Below are 16253 nucleotides of genomic sequence, written 5' to 3' on the forward strand. Positions count from 1 at the left end.
GCCACTGGCTTATGCCTGTAATCCTAGCTACTCAGGAAGCTGAGATCTGAGGATCACATTTAGAAGTCAGCCTGGTCAGAAAAGATGACAATTAACCAGAAAAATTCCAGAAGTGAGGCTGTGGCTCAAAATGGTAGAGTGTCAGCCTTGAGTGATAAAGCCAAGCAAGAGCAAGAGGCCTAGAGTCCAAGCCCCAGTACCAGGCCGAGGGGGGAGGGCGGAGAGGGAGAGGAAGGAGGGGCCAGCTAAACTTCATTATCATGTATAGTTTTTGCCACACATGAGAAAACAGCATGCTCAGCCTGGGGCGCAACGCATGCACAGTGTGTGCTTGGGCTTTGTGAGGTCTGGGGTGCAATGCCCAGCACAATACAACACCCCACACCCCCACACTGAAGCACCTGCATTCCACTAACATTCCCATAGAATAACCAAATTGTATGCACTTCTAAAAGGGCTTTATGAGTTTTATAGCATGCAAATCACTCAGCAATAAAAAAAGAAAAGAGGAAGAGAAACTGGAGAAAAGAGGAAGGAAAGGGGAAGAAGGAGGAGGAGGGGAGCAGGGAGGGCAGGGGAGGGGAGGAGGGGAAGAGCCACCCTGTCAAGTCAATTAGCCTGCAGGATTTGGGGTCACCTTTTAAAAGCTGTGTCCAGGGCTGGGAATGTGGCTTAGTGGTAGAGTGCTTGCCTCACATGCATGAAGCCCTGGGTTCGATTCCTCAGCACCACATACACAGAAAAAAGCCAGAAGTGGTACTGACTGTGGCTCAAGTGGTAGAGTGCTAGCCTTGAGCCAAAGAAGCTCAGGGACAGTGCCCAGGCCCTGAGTTCAACCCCCAGGAAGGACTGGCAAAAAAAAAAGAAAAAGCTGTGTCCATTTGCCCACTCCAAGCTCCCATTATATATCTCAAAGATCCTGAGAGACTGAAGCAGGAGGATTTCAAGTTCAAGGCCAACCTGGACTACATAGTATGATTCTTCTGTAAGAAACAAAAAAGTGGGTGGTAGTGGTTCCTACCTATAATCCTAGCTACTCAGGAGGCTGAGATCTGAGGATCAAGGTTCAAAGCCAGCTTGGGGAGACTTTTTTTTTTTTTTTTTTTTTTGCCAGTCCTGGAGCTTGGACTCAGGGCCTGGGCACTGTCCCTGACCTTCTTTTGCTCAAGGCTGGCACTCTGCCACTTGAGCCACATCACCCCATCTGGCTTTTTCTGTTTTTGTAGTACTGAGAAATCGAACCCAGGGCTTCATGCATGCCAGGCAAGCACTCTACCACCAAGCCACATTCCCAGCCCCTCGAATCAGGAGTCTTTATTAGAAAGCCTGAGGGCTAGAAATGTGGCTTGGCCGTAGAGTGTTTGCCTAGCATGCTCGAAGCCCTGGATTCAATTCCTCAGCACCACATAAACAGAAAAGGCTGGAAGTGGTGCTGTGGCTCAAGTGGTAGAGAGCTAGCCTTGAGCAAAAAGAAGCCAGGGACAGTGCTCAGGCCTTGAGTGCAAGCCCCAGGACTGGCAAAAAATAAAAAAATTATAAAAAGCCTATGACTGCAAGCGGGCTCATGCCCCCCCCCCCAAAAAAAAACCTTGCAGCCTCCAATACATTTAATACTGTTAGGAAACTGAGCCACAAGGGTAGTAAAGGAAGAGCAGAAAACAATCTCAGCAAGCCAGATCAACGCTTAAAGAAGAGTTGGAGAGGGACAGCACGGTGCCCTGGGGAGTCAGGAGACAGGAGGCGTGGTGCAATGGCGCAACAGTGCAATGGTGGTAGGGGTGGAGGGACCTAAATAGGGTCATGGGAAGGTGGGCAGGGTGACGGGGAGAGCTCAGAGTCTCCAGAGTTCCAGGTACAGGTCTGGCAGGTCGGGGAACCAGTTGTCTAAGTCCCCGCCCCATCTGCTTCCATGAGTTCAGGGCCTGTCACCGGCGGGAGGGGTGGGGGGGGGTGAGTGGATTCCAAGTGGATTTCACCTCTAGAACTTTCAGAAAGCCCCCAGCATCCACCAAGATGCTAAGGTGGCGCCACTTAGACCCAGTATCCGTATATCAACCCAGCGGCTTGCACAGCTCTTTGACAAGGAGGGTTGGGGTGACTATGGCGTCAGATACAGAAAGCTGCCCAGCCTTCGGAGCCGCTCCCTCGGCGGCGGGCTGTCCCCTCCTGGCTTCTCCTAGGGCCGGGTCCATGACCGGAGGTTTCTCTGACCTTGGGAAGCTCCTGCACCCGGGCAGAGGAAGCTGTGCCGGCGTAGCCCCGCCCACCAGCCCCACCCACCCGCTCGGCCCCGCCCACCACACCCACGCCCGACTCCCCAGTGACCACGCCCCCCCGAGGGCGGGACACGCCCTACAGCCACGCCTCTAAGGACGGGCACTCCCCCTTATCGTTCCCCGCCTCCCCACCTCAGTCTACCTGGGAACCCCTTCTGCCTCCAGGGTTCCCGAGAGAGGAGTCCCCACCCCCACAGCTGCTGTGGGCTCCCGGCTCCTGGGGAGGCTGACTCCCACCTGAGGTTCCTGGAAAAAGCAAGCGACTCAGGTCAGTCCCTGAAATTCACCTCTGGCCCTGGGGATGGGTTGGCTCAAATATGGACATGTGACCCCAGGTAGTGTGGAGAGAGTTGTTTCTGGGATATTTTCTGGAAATATCAAAAGTGAGGGCTGGAATGTAGCTCAGTGGGAACACACTTACCTAGCAAGTTGCAACATCCTGGGTCCGATCCAGTACCAAAAAATAAAAGACAAAATATAGGTTAAAAAAAAAAAACGTGTTCTTGCTGTATCTGCTGCTGGCCTCATGAGCTACCAAGTCTAGGTACAATGAAGCTTTGGCTGGGTGTGGTGAAATGCACCTGTAATCCCAGATCTCCTGGAGGGGAGGCAGAAGGATCCCCTCTGAGAGGAAAGCCTGGGTTACCTAAGGAGATGCTGTCTCCAAAAGGAACAGGGCTAATACAGAGGTCTAAGAGACAGGAAGTGCACACTGACCTCTCTGAGAGTGCCTGGAGACATCCACACCTGAAGCTGGTACCATATGTACCCTGCATTCATGTGCTCCTGTAATTCTCTTGATTTTTAGTTTCTGCCACTTGTAGTCAGATGCTGGTGGCTCACACCTGTAATCCTAGCTACTCAGGAGGCTGACATCTGAGGATCTTTGTGGTTTGAAGCTAGCCAGGGCAAGAAAGCCCATGAAACTCCTATCTCCAGTTAACCACCAAAAGTTGGAAGTAGAGCTGTGGCTCAAGTGATAGAGCACTAGCCTTGAGCACAGTGAGGCTCAGGGACAGTGTCCAGGCCCTGAGTTCAAGCCCCAGGTTGGGGGGGGAGGGCGGGAAGAGTCTGTTCACAGGCAGGTGGTGGAAAACAGATCAACCCTGACTTTCAATTTGGGTCATGCATTTCTCTCTGATGAATGTGGCCAGGGAAAGGGAGTATAGCAATTGGTCAAATCCCAGCTTGTACCCATCTCTGGATTTGAACGAATGAAATTAGTCTCCAAGATGGTCGCCAGTGGCTCATGCCTGTCAACCCCGCTACTCTGGGGGCTGAGATCAGAGGATCGTGGTTCAAAGCCAGCCTGGGCAGAAAAATCCCTGGGAAACTCTTATTTCCAATTAACTACTCAAAAAACAGAAGTGGAGCTGTAGCTCAAAGTGGTAGAGCATTTGAGCAAAAGAGCTTAGGGACAGCACCCAGGCCCTGAGTTCAAGCTCCAGGACTGACAAAAAAGAAAAGAAATCAGCCCTCCGAAACACATGGAACTGGGACGGGAAGGATAGATCTAAAAGGAAAATAAGCATTTGTTTCCAGAGAAGGAGAGTGGTACTGGAAGGCCTGGCCCTGGATTCAGGCACAGCGGAAAGTCAGGAAGCCTTGAATGATACATTCTCTGATAGGATTAATTAACTCCTGTTCCAGTCAACAACTGAGCACCTAATACATCCCAGGCTCTGTGCTTGATGCGAGAGTGCAAGTAACTCAGTAGAAAAGCCCATTCATCTTCAAAAGCTTAATGTTTATTCCATGAACATTTAGAAGATCTTTCAAGTTCCACAGCTCTGAGATTAAATTATACCCCACTAATTAGAATATCCACGATCCTTCTAAATCATTGTCATTTCAGAGAATTGGTGAGTTCAGGCAAAGCAAGAACAGTCACATGACTCCCCCTTCCCCCCTCCCTGGTACTGGGGACATTTGGCTGAGTTTGACCTTGACTGGCTCAGGTCAGAACTCCAAGGAAAGAAAGTATTGGGTGGTTTGCTGCCCAGGGCTGCTTGAGTAGCTGTACCCGAACTGTCTGCGTCACTCTGGAGAGTGTGTCATTGTTCAAAAGGGTAGACATCAACCACAAATTAATGACTTTTACGTAGGCTTTTAAAACCAACAAAACCAGCTTTTTAACAGAACACATAAAATGAAATATAAAACTTTTCTGCAGGAAATTTTCATCTCTGGCCACTTTTAAAGTGGTTTTGTGGAATGTTGTTGTTTGTTGTTGTTGAGACAAGGTCTTGCTAGGCTGCCCCGTCTGGCCTCAAATTCCAGATCCTCCTGCCTCAGCCTCCTCCCGAGTGCCGAGATTACAGTATACATAACCACACCTGGCTTTGAACATTTTGTTGTTGTTTCATCAAAAAATACTGGCATAGCTGGGAATATGGCTTAGTGGTAGAGTGCTTGCCTAGCACACTGAAGGCCCTGGGTTCAGTTCCTCAGTACCACATACACAAAAAGCTGGAAGCAGCACTGTAGCTCAAGTTGTACAGTCCTAGCCTTGAGCAAAAGCAGCTCAGAGACAGTGCTAGAGCCCTGAGTTCAAACCCCAGGACTGGTGAAAAAAAAATACTGGCATTACTCAATACTTTTTGTGGCAGGACGAGGTACATCATTTTTCTCACACCTCTACCCCGGCCACTGTTTCCCTTCCTATATTAGAATTATTTGATACCAACTAGATAAAGACATGTGCACTGTTAATACTTCAGCCAATCTGTGTCTATTAGTGACTTCATTTGGAGTTAGTAGCAATAGTACCATATTGCAGGATACTTCAGCATCTAGAACGATTGTTCGTCATTTGTTCTTTCTTTCTTCCTTCCTTCCTTCCTTGAGAGAGAGAGAGTGAGAGAGAGAGAGAGAGAGTGTGTGTGTTTTCCTGGTCTTGAACTCAGGGCCTGGTCTCTGTCCTTGAGCTTTTGTGCTCAAGGCTGGCACTCTATCATTTGAGCCACAGCTTTACTTCTGACTTTTTTTGGCAGCTAATTAGAAAAGAATCTGAGAACCTTTTCTGCCCAGGCTGGCTTTGAACCGAGATCTGAAGATCTTGGCCTCCTGAGTAGCTAGGATGACAGGCGTTACCAGCACCCAGCATCTTTTATAATAATATAAATGTCAGGTGCCTCAGAACCTGGGCTCACCCCTCCTTGACCTGAGCAGGGTTTAGGGGAGGCCATTGGTGTGCCGAGGCCCTGTCCTATCTAGAGGAAAGGTCCCTTTCTGTCTTCACCCAGTGTTCCTTTGAAAGCCTACTCTGCTGGATTTCAAGTGGGGGCTCCAGTGCCCGGGGAGGGAGGGCTGTGCTGCGCTGGCACCCTGGCCCAGTGTATTGAACCACTGGCAGAGATCAGGTGGTATCGCTGCTGGACCCCAGGGCTGCTCCCCACTGTGGGTAACCACTAAGGTAGGAAAGTCCTCAGCCACTCAGCCACCAGCCTGGGGCCACATTTACAACCTAATGGACTTGTTTGCTCTTTTTTTTTTTGCCAGTCCTGGGGCTTGAACTCAGGGCCTGGGCACTGTCCCTGAGCTTCTTTTTGCTCAAGGCTAGCACTCTACCTCTTGAGGCACAGCTCCATTTCTGCCTTTTCTGTCTATGTGGTGCTGAGGAATCGAACCCAGGGGCTTCATGCATGCTAGGCAAGCGCTCTACCACTAAGCCACATTCCCACCCCATGATCTTTTTTTTTTTTTTAACCAAAGGAGTGATGAAGTGCAAGGTTTTGCTGCTTCTTTTTGTTCTTTCAAAATATGCCAAGAAAAACAAAGCTGTCTTTAAAACCAGCTTGCATCTATCGACTTTTGAAGCACTCACTAGCTACGACTTAGCAAAACAAACAAAGTAAACAGTAAAACAACAATTCAAAAATCTCTGTGCTCTGTGATAAACCAGATCCTCTTCTGCCTATCCAGTACCGCCCTTTACCGAAAGAGGCAATTGAATGCTGCAGTGGGCCTTATTTAATGAAAGAGCCATGCTATCTAATTCCCGTTGTGATATCTCCAGTCATTCATTCACTGAGCCTCTCCTGGGAAGGTGGATAGTCCCTAGTCTCCATTTTGAAGGTGAGGATGTATTATGTTTCCAAGGCCACAAAGCACATACATGGGCTTGAATGAAAATGTGCCTTGTTTGGGCTGGGAGTGTGGTTTTGTGGTAGAGAGCGTGCCTACCATGCATGAAGTCCTGGGTTCGATTCCTCAGCACCACATAAACAGAAAAAGCTGGAAGTGGAGTCGTGGCTCAAGTGGTAGAGTGCAAGCCTTGAGCAAAAGGAAGCCAAAGACAGTGCTCAGGCCCTGGGTTCAAGCCCCAGGACCGGCAAAGAACAAGACAAAACAAAAAGCAGTTGGCTACATCCAGCTTGCTAGCCCTGTAAGGTAGGGCGGGGAGACAGCACAGGCAAGTAAGCGGCTATCCACTTCGGCCTATGGTCTTGCGGCGGCGGCCGGAGCTTCGCTGGCAAGCAGGTTAAAACTGGTCTGTGGGGGGGAAATTCCACTGTTATCTTTTTCCTGACTTCTCAGGAAGTCAGATAAACAGTTTAACTTTCAGGTTGCTGACTAGAGTGACTCCATTTTTATTTTTAGCTTGGCCTGTTGCAACCTAGTGTAAGAACTTGTGTCTGAAACAATGACCTTCTGGGCTTTAATTTACTGTTTTTGGAGATACTGGGGTTTGAACTCAGGGCCTTGTACTTGCTAGTCAGGGCCTCTACAACTCAAGCCATGCCCCCAGCAATTTTTGGTTTAGATATTTTTCAAATAGGGTCTCATGCTTTTGTTCAGGCTGGTCTTGTACCTGGATCGTCCTACCTCTGTCCCCTCACAGTTGGGATTACAGCTGTGTGCTGTACGTCTTATGTCTGTATGTTGTGTGTGTGTGTGTGTGTGTGTGTGTGTGTGTGTGGTGCCAGCCCTAGAGCTTGAACTCAGGGCTTGGCCACTCTACTGTCCCTTAGCTTTTTTTTTTTTTTTTTTTTTTTGGCCAGTCCTGGGGCTTAGACTCAGGGCCTGAGCACTGTCCCTGGCTTCTTTTTTGCTCAAGGCTAGCACTCTGCCACTTGAGCCACAGCGCCACTTTTTTCTGTATATGTGGTGCTGGGGAATTGAACCCAGGGCCTCATGTATACGAGGCAAGCACTCTTGCTACTAGGCCATATCCCCAGCCCTGTCCCTTAGCTTTTTGGCTTGAGGGTAGTAGCTCTACCACTTGAGCCACAGTTCTACTTCCAGCTTTTTGGTGGTTGATTGGAAATAAGAGTCTCATGGAGGGCTGGGAATATGGCCTAGTGGCAAGAGTGTTTGCCTCTTATACATGAAGCCCTGGGTTCGACTCCCCAGCACCACATATATAGAAAACGGTCAGAAGTGGTGCTGTGGCTCAAGTGGCAGAGTGCTAGCCTTGAACAAAATGAAGCCAGGGATGCTTCTGTTCAAGGCTGGTGTTTTACCAGACTCCCATCTTTTTGGTGGTTGGTTGGAGATAAATCTCCTGGACTTTCCTGCCAAATCTCAGCTTTCTCAGTGTAAGGTCCATTCCAAGAGGGCTCCATGCAGATGCCCCCCCCCCCACACCTGGTTAAGTGTCCCCCCAGTTACCAGCTTAACCAGCAGACCTGGAGGCAGTTACCTCCCCCTTCCCTGAGGTCACATCCTAATCCACCTGGCCACACCTCCCTGCCCCTGCCCTAGATTAGGGTCACCCCTTCTCTCTGGCCATGCATCATCTTGGCCACAGGCCAGCAGTTGGGGAATAAACTTTTCTCTCCTGCCTGAATACTGCTTGGTGTTTTCCTTTATTGGCTACCTACTTTAATAACTCTTACACTCAGTAGCTAGGATTACAGGCATGAGCCACCAGAACCTGACCCATCTTTAACTTTTATTGTTTTACTCTTTTTTTGGGGGGGGGGGAGAGGGTGGCTCTTAGCTTGGAAAAGATAGAGACTTCACCCAGAATTTTCAAGTTCTTGTCACCAGGAAAGCATTCAGACCTGGGAAAGCATTCAGACCCGGGACACCATAAAGAACTGGGAGGAAGTTTTATCACAGAGTGAAAAAAAACACACCAAAAAACAGAAGTAGAGCTGTGGTAGAATGCTAGCCGTGAGCAAAATAGTTCAGGAACAGATCCCAGGTCCTGAGTTCAAGCCCCAGATTTGGCACAAAAATTAAGAAATATAAGAGAGAATAGATGTTTTTTTCCTTGTATGAAGCTATAATCCCTCCAGTATGACAAACAGAAGCCTTGCCTGTCTGTAGGAGGAAGTAGTAGATGCAAGGAGAGTCTGGAAGGAAGAATCTTGCCCTCAGCCATTTGCCCCTCTGGAATCTTGAGCACAGTCCCTATTACCTAGTCAAAGTAAACAAACAAGCAAACAGGATCCAGCCAGACTTAGTAGATAAACACTGGCTGTGTGGCCTATCAGAGGAGCCATTGGTTCCTTTTGTAGTTCTGATCACAAATCTGTAACTCTTACTTTTGTGTACCTGTGAACTTTTATTCTCTTTCCCCTTACCTTGGAGCAGGTGTGGTTTACCATTCTTGGCCTGGGGATTAATAGAGAGGGCCTGCCTGATAAAGTGAGATGACTCCATGTTTGTTGAAAGGGCCAAAGCAGGGAGGATCAAATTACCTGGTGATTTGGAGTTGCACAGTGGAGTTCCAGGCCTGCTTGCTAGCTTGGAATCTCCAGGTCATCTGAGTCAAACCACTATCATGGCCTAGGCACCTCCCCTTTGCTTTGACTACTTGACCTTGACCAGGTGGGATGCTGCACCATGGGTACAGCTAAATTGGATCTGTGCTGGGCCAGCTTCAGTCATTCCTGCCCTGTCTTTAATTTTTTTTTTTGGCCAGTCCTGGGCCTTGGACTCAGGGCCTAAGCACTGTCCCTGGCTTCTTCCCGCTCAAGGCTAGCACTCTGCCACTTGAGCCACAGCGCCGCTTCTGGCCGTTTTCTGTATATGTGGTGCTGGGGAATCGAACCTAGGGCCTCGTGTATCCGAGGCAGGCACTCCTGCCACTAGGCTATATCCCCAGCCCCGCTGTCTTTAATTTTTTAAAAAATTGTTCTGAGGATGGAACCCAGACAAGTGTCTTCCATTGAGCCACACCCTTTCGGCTCCTCTCCCCCTTATGTGCTTGTTCTAGGGCTAGAACTCAGGGCTGGATGCTCTTATTAGCTTTTCTGCTCAAAAGTGGTGCTCTGCCACTTGAGTCACAGCTCTACTCCTGTCTTTTTGTTAGTTAACTGGAGGTAAGAGTCTCTCAGAGTTGTCTGGGGGCTGGCTTGGAACCTTGATCCTCAGATCTCAGCTCCTAGAAGTAGGTAGGATTACAGGGGTAAGCCACCCGTGCCCATCTTGTGTGGAGCTGTTTCCAGTTCTCTTGGTTCTGCACCAGAAGTTGAACGGCTGGGCCATGTGGGACTTCCAGGTTTTACTGTTTTCATGGCTAGATTGTTTTCCAAAGCAACTGAGGCTCTCAGGGTCTGTTGGGTCCTATGCTAGTGGGGAGCTTTTGGTGGCTAGAGGTGATGCTTCGCAGTGTTTAGGGAAGACTGTGCTGGGCTAAGGATGCGGAGAATTTCTGACTGTGGCTGAGTCCCTTCTGGGAAGGCAGCAGCCAGCGAGGAGGAGGAGCTGCACTGGTGATCTCCTGTCCCTCCATCAGCTTGGCCTTTTTTTTTTTTTTTTTGCCAGTCCTGGGGCTTGAACTCAGGGCCCAAGCACTGTCCCTGGCTTTGTTTTGCTCAAGGCTAGCACTCTACCACTTGAACCACAGCGCCACTTCGGACTCTTTCTATGTATGTGGTGCTGAGGAACTGAACCCAGGGTTTCATGTATACAAGGCGAGCACTCTACCACCAGGCCATATTCCCAGCCCAGCTTGGCCTTTCTGAAATGCCCTCAGTGTGGGCCTGCCTTTGGGTCTTTGCACATGCTCTTCCCTCTGAGGTCTGTCACTCACTGACCGTGTTGTTCCTGCCTCTCAGGAGTGTGACATACTAAAGTATGTCAGCCTCCTTCCCCTCCTTCTTCTCCCCTGCCTCCCATCACTCCTTCCCTCCCTTTTACCTCCCCTGTCCCCATCCTGTCCCCCTCCCTTCCAGCTTTGTTTTGCTATGTTAGCCCAGGCTGACCTCAAACTTACAATCCCCCTGCCTTAGCCTCCAGACTGCTCAAACTACAGGCTCGTGGCCCCCCCCTCCCCCCCAACCTGGCTTGTCGCATTTCTTTGAAAATACTTGCCACTTCTCTGATATGCTTTATTTCTTTGTGCCCTTTGGAATTATCTGTTCCCTCTTCTAGTCCCTCATCTACTAGAATCGGAGGTCTGTGAGAGCCATCTTCTTGCCACCCATCCATCTCTACCCTAGGAAACATGCCTGAGATGAGGTCATGGTTAAAAAGGAAATGAAGGTGAAACCAGGGACGTTTTTTGTTTGGTGCTGGGGAGAGAACAGGGGCTTGTGTGTGCTAGGCAAGGACTCCCCCTCCCATCTGAGAGGATCGTTTCCATGCAAATTGTCAGTGGTCTCAGAGTTCAGGGTCCCCCACCCTTTCTTAGCCCTGCTGACCCCTCCCTCCTGCAGGCGGCTCTGTGCTGTGGTTTTAGATAGGATGAGCCAAGGCCCCATTTCCTGTCCTTGTATCTGTCAGCATTTCTACTCAAGCCTCTGGTATCAGTTCACACTTGCTGCCGTAGGTTTTTCATTTTTTTGTTTTGTTTTTGGCATCTGGGGCTGTCCCTTACTTTCCCATGAATTCAGTTACTCATATGAAAGAATATTTGTTCTTTTCTCCCTCAGAATTTTTAGATGTTTTGGAAGTAGGGGCAGGCTATTTTAGGTGAGCTACCCTGCTATATTTTCTGGAAATGGATTTGCTTTCAGTTTGCTTGCTTTTTTTTTTTTTTTTTTTTTTTTTTTTGCCAGTCCTGGAGCTTGGCCTCAGGGCCTGAGCACTGTCCCTGGCTTTTTTTTTTGCTCAAGGCTAGCACTCTGCCACTTGAGCCATAGTGCCACTTCTGGCCATTTTCTATATATGTGGTGCTGAGCACTCTTGCCACTAGGCCATATTCCCAGCCCCAGTTTGTTTTTTTTTTAACCAGCCCTGGGATTTGAACACTGACCCTGAGCTTCTTTTTTTTTTTTTTTTTTTTTTTTTTGCTCAAGGCTAGCACTCTACCACTTGAGCCACAGCACTGCTCTACCTTTTCTGTTTATGTGGTATGGAGGAATTGAACCCAGGGCTTTGTGCATGCTAGACAAGAACTCTACCGCTAAGCCACATTCCCAGCCCTTCAGTTTGCTTTGTATTCTCTGTTTTTATTGTTAGGGACATGGTCTCACTCTAGAGCTCAGGCAGGCCTGGAACTTGGATCCACTTGCCTCAGCCTCCTAAATGCTGAGATTACAAGCACACACCACCATGCTGGACATCCGTCTCTTTTCTCTATAATTCCAGCTGCTCCTGTTTTATATATGTTTTATCCTCTCAGCTTCAAATCCTTCTATGACCTAGCTGATTCATCCCAAATGGGACAGGTCACCTGAGGTTCCCCTTTGGTCAAGTATGTGTGTGTGTGTGTGTGTGTGTGTGTGTATGTACACATGCATGGGACATCAAGGGGCTTGAACTCAGGCCCTGGGCACTGTCCATGAGTTTTCTTGCTATCTACCATTCAGGTCACAGCTCTACCTCCAGCTTTTTGCTGGTTCACTGGAGATAAGAGTTTCCTAGACTTTTCTTTTTTTTTTTTTTTGGCCAGTCCTGGGCCTTGAACTCAGGGCCTGAGCACTATCCCTGGTTCCTTTTTGCTCAAGGCTAGCACTCTGCCACTTGAGCCACAGCGCCACTTTTGGCCGTTTCCTGTATATGTGGTGCTGGGGAATTGAACCCAGGGCCTCGTGTATACGAGGCAAGCTCTCTTGCCACTAGGCCATATCCCCAGCACTTTCCTAGACTTTTCTTGCTTGGGCTGGCTTGGAGTTAGGATCCTGAAATCTCAGCCTCCTGCTTAGCTAGTATGACAGGCATGAGCCACCAGTGCCAAGCCTTGGCCAGATATTCAGGTTTATTTGTGACCAGCCATCTTTCAGAGCGTGGACCATCCTAAGCATTGGCTACCTTTGGGTGACAGCCACATGGGACCCAACCAGCTGTAGTATGAGCAGAAGCAGACAAGCACACAGGATAGAGGAGTCTCATCAAGGTGCGGGTGTGTAGAGGGACATGTCAGAGGAAGCTCTTTGTACAACTGATGAGTGCTTAAAAATACAATACAAGGGGCTAGGGATGTGGCTTAGTGTAGAGTGCTTGCTTGTCTAGCGTGCATAAAACCCTAGGTTCGATTCCTCAGCACCACATAAACAGAAAAAGCTGGAAGTGGCTCTGTGGCTCAAATTGTAGAGTGCTAGCCTTGAGCAAAAAGAAGCTCAGGGACAGTGCTCAGACCCTGAGTTCAAGCCCCAGGACTGGCAGCCACCCCTGCCCCCCAACACACACAATACAATAAAACACAGTACAACACACACAGTACAATAAAAGTTCTCTAAAATTTCAAAGAGGAAGAAGGAGGCTGGTGGTCACTCCTGTAATCCTAAATACTCAGGAGGCTAAGATCTGAGGATCATGGTTTGAAGCCAACCAAGGCAGAACAGTTTATGAGACTCTTAACTCCAATGAACCAGCAAAAGCTGGAAGTAGAGCCTTGCCTTAAGCGGTAGAGAAGCATTAAACTTGAGCAGACTTGGGACAAGCCCAAGTTCTGAGTTCAAGCCCCAGTACCACACAGCAGAAAAAAAAGGAGGAGGAGGGAGAGGGGAAGGTTGAAGCACAGGGGGCCAAGACAGTGACTTCTGCCCTTTTGCCCCAATGCCTGTGGGTGGGGCCGACTCCACCCGTGGGTGGGGTGGACTCCCTGTCTGAAGTACAGTAGGGTACTTACTGAGCAGGCTCAGCCAGGGGGCTGATGGGTAGCAGCCAGAGGGCTGTGGGGTTTCTAAGCCGGTCTCAGCACGGCACAGACATACATCTGGGCACAGACGTTGCTTTCGTGCCTCCACACGTCTAGTCCTCCAAGGCTCCTACTCTGTAATTACTCAATAATTGGAAAAGAGTTTATGCCTTTAAAAAAGATCACTGTCATTACATTAAAAAAATGCAACTTCATGATTTTTGGTGTGTGTGTGTGTGTGTGTGTGTGTGTGTAGCAGTCCTGGGGCTTGAACTCAGGGCCTGAGCACCATCCCTGGTTTCTTTTTTGCTCAAGGCTAGCACTCTACCACTTGAGCCACAGTGCCACTTCTGAGTTTTTCTATATACGTGGTGCTGAGGAATAGAACCCAGGCTTGATGCATGCTAGGCAAGCACCCTACCACTAGGCCATATTCCCAGCCTGGTTCTGTTCTTAATGTCTGATGTGTTATGGATTAGGTGTGTCCAACCTATTTTGACTTAAGACCATATTTTGATAGGTTTGTCAGGACGTGATCCCACTGCAAGTTGAGGAACACCTATATGTCTTTTACAGACATACTGAAAAAAAATGGTGATCATTGCAGGTGGGCATGATGGTTTGTCCCAGAATTCCATGAGGCTGAGGCAGGAATATCTGGTGGCGAAAAGATCCAGGATTTTTTCAAGCTAGGCTGCATAGGGAAATCAAAGCCAGCCCAGGCTCCTTAGCAAAACCCTGCCCCAAACAACAACAAAAATGGCATTTGAGGGGCTGGGAATGTGGCTTAAGTGGTAGAGTGCTTGCCGAGCATGCATGGAGCCCTGCAAACAGAAAAGTCAGAAATGGCACTGTGGCTCAAGTGGTAGAGAGCTAGCCTTGAGCAAAAGAAGCTCAGAATTCAAGCCCTAGGAGTGTCCTGTCCACCCCCAAATGGCAATAGATACTGCTTCTGAGAGAGGAAGCGGGTGAGTGAGAATGTCTCTGGCTTTTCTTTGTATAATCTGAAAAGAAAAGAAGAGGAAGGGAGGGCATATCTAAATATCTCCAAGACAACCCTGGGGAGAATTGGCTGAAGAAAGCCTGCTGGGGGGCTGGGAATGTGGCTTAGTGGTAGAGTGCTTGCCTAGCATGCATGAAGCCCTGGGTTCCATTCCTCAGCACCACATACACAGAAAAAGCCAGAAGTGGCACTGTGGCTCAAGTGGTAGAGTGCTAGCCTTGAGCAAAATGAAGCCAGGGACAGTACTCAGGCCCTGAGTCCCAAGCCCCAGGACTGACAGAAAAGAAAAAGAAAAAAAAAGAAAGAAAGAAAGCCTTCTTGAGTTGCTTTCCAGAGGACAGTGAGCCTCCCACTGGCCCTGGTCTTGCTCACTTGCCACCTGGGACTTTGCACAGGTGTGTCTCTTTTTCCACCTGAATTTGCCATTTTGGAGGTAGTAGGTTCTTAGTTCTGGGCTGGGCTTATAGCTCAGTGATCAATAAAGTACTTAGGCTGTATGAGACCCTGGATTTGATCCCCAGCAGCACTCAACAGAAAACTACATAGAAAATATGAGATAGAGGGGGCTGGGGATATGGCCTAGTGGCAAGAGTGCTTGCCTCGTATACATGAGGCCCTGGGTTCAATTCCCCAGCACCACATATACAGAAAACGGCCAGAAGTGGCGCTGTGGCTCAAGTGGCAGAGTGCTAGCCTTGAGCAAAAAGAAGCGAGGGACAGTGCTCAGGCCCTGAGTCCAAGCCCCAGGACTGGCAAAAAAAAAAAAAAAAAAAGAAAATATGAGATAGAAATGTAAAAATAAACACACATATCATTATCAAGCACAGGAGTGTAGTGTGGTGTTGAACTCCTGTAATCCCAGGTACTCTAGAAGCCAAGTGTTTGCCTAGCTACTGCACGGTCCTATGTTCAAACCTCAGCACTGCCAAGATAAATAAATAAAATGAAAAATAAACAAATACCCAGCCTGTGAGGGCGAGGGTGAAGCTCAGGGAAGAGCACTTGCCCAGCATGCACAAGGCTCTGGTTTTGACACCCCCCAGCACTACAAAAATAAATAGGGGCTGGGAATATGGCCTAGTGGCAAGAGTGCTTGCCTCATGTACGTGGCCTGGGTTCGATTCCCCAGCACCACATATATAGAAAATGGCCAGAAGTGGTGCTGTGGCTCACGTGGTAGAGTGTTAGCCTTGAGCAAAAAGAAGCCAAGGACAGTGCTCAGGCCCTGAGTCCAAGGCCCAGGACTGGCAATAAGTAAATAAATAATAAAACAAAATAGTAATTCGAAGAAAGAAGAATGTGGAGGCTGGACGTGTTGCCTTCCTAGCTATCTTGTTAAACTTTTGGCTGTGAATCACAGTGACAAATATATTTAACATCATGATTTATGTTTATACTTGTAAATCTTCCTATATTTGAGATAAAAAATTTGAGAAACAATACCCACAAGCCTGTGCAATTCTTGTGAAACAATTATTAAGTCAAGAGAAAATGGACTATAATATTGTTAGTATATTCTTGTTTGCCTAAGAAGCCACCCACGCATGCACACACAAACACACACACACATATATATTTTTATAGTGAGATGGTGACAGTGGTTTCCGTGGAAACAGAATGATGTGGAATGGTATGGGAGAGATTGATGTTTCACTGTTTACCTCCCTATACCTTTTGAGTGTACCTTTTGAGTTCCTACCATTATGTATTTCCTGTATTTATGGTATTGGGGTTGAACCCAGGGACCCATACATGCTAGATAAGTGCTCTGTGCTCTCCCCTTTAGCTTTAAATTTTGGGGGTTTCATGTCTGTTATAGTTTTTCATTTTTTGGTGGTTGTTGTTGTTGTTTTTTGGTTGGTCGTGGGGTGTGAAGTCTGGGCCTGGGCGCTGTCCCTGAGCTCTTCAGCTCAAGGCTAGAGTTCTACCACTTGAGCCACAGCACCACTTCTGGTTTTCTGGTGGTCAACTGGAGATAGAAGTCTCATGGACTTTT

Source organism: Perognathus longimembris, chromosome 6 (genome assembly GCF_023159225.1).
Source record: "Perognathus longimembris pacificus isolate PPM17 chromosome 6, ASM2315922v1, whole genome shotgun sequence".
Lineage (NCBI taxonomy): Eukaryota > Metazoa > Chordata > Mammalia > Rodentia > Heteromyidae > Perognathus > Perognathus longimembris.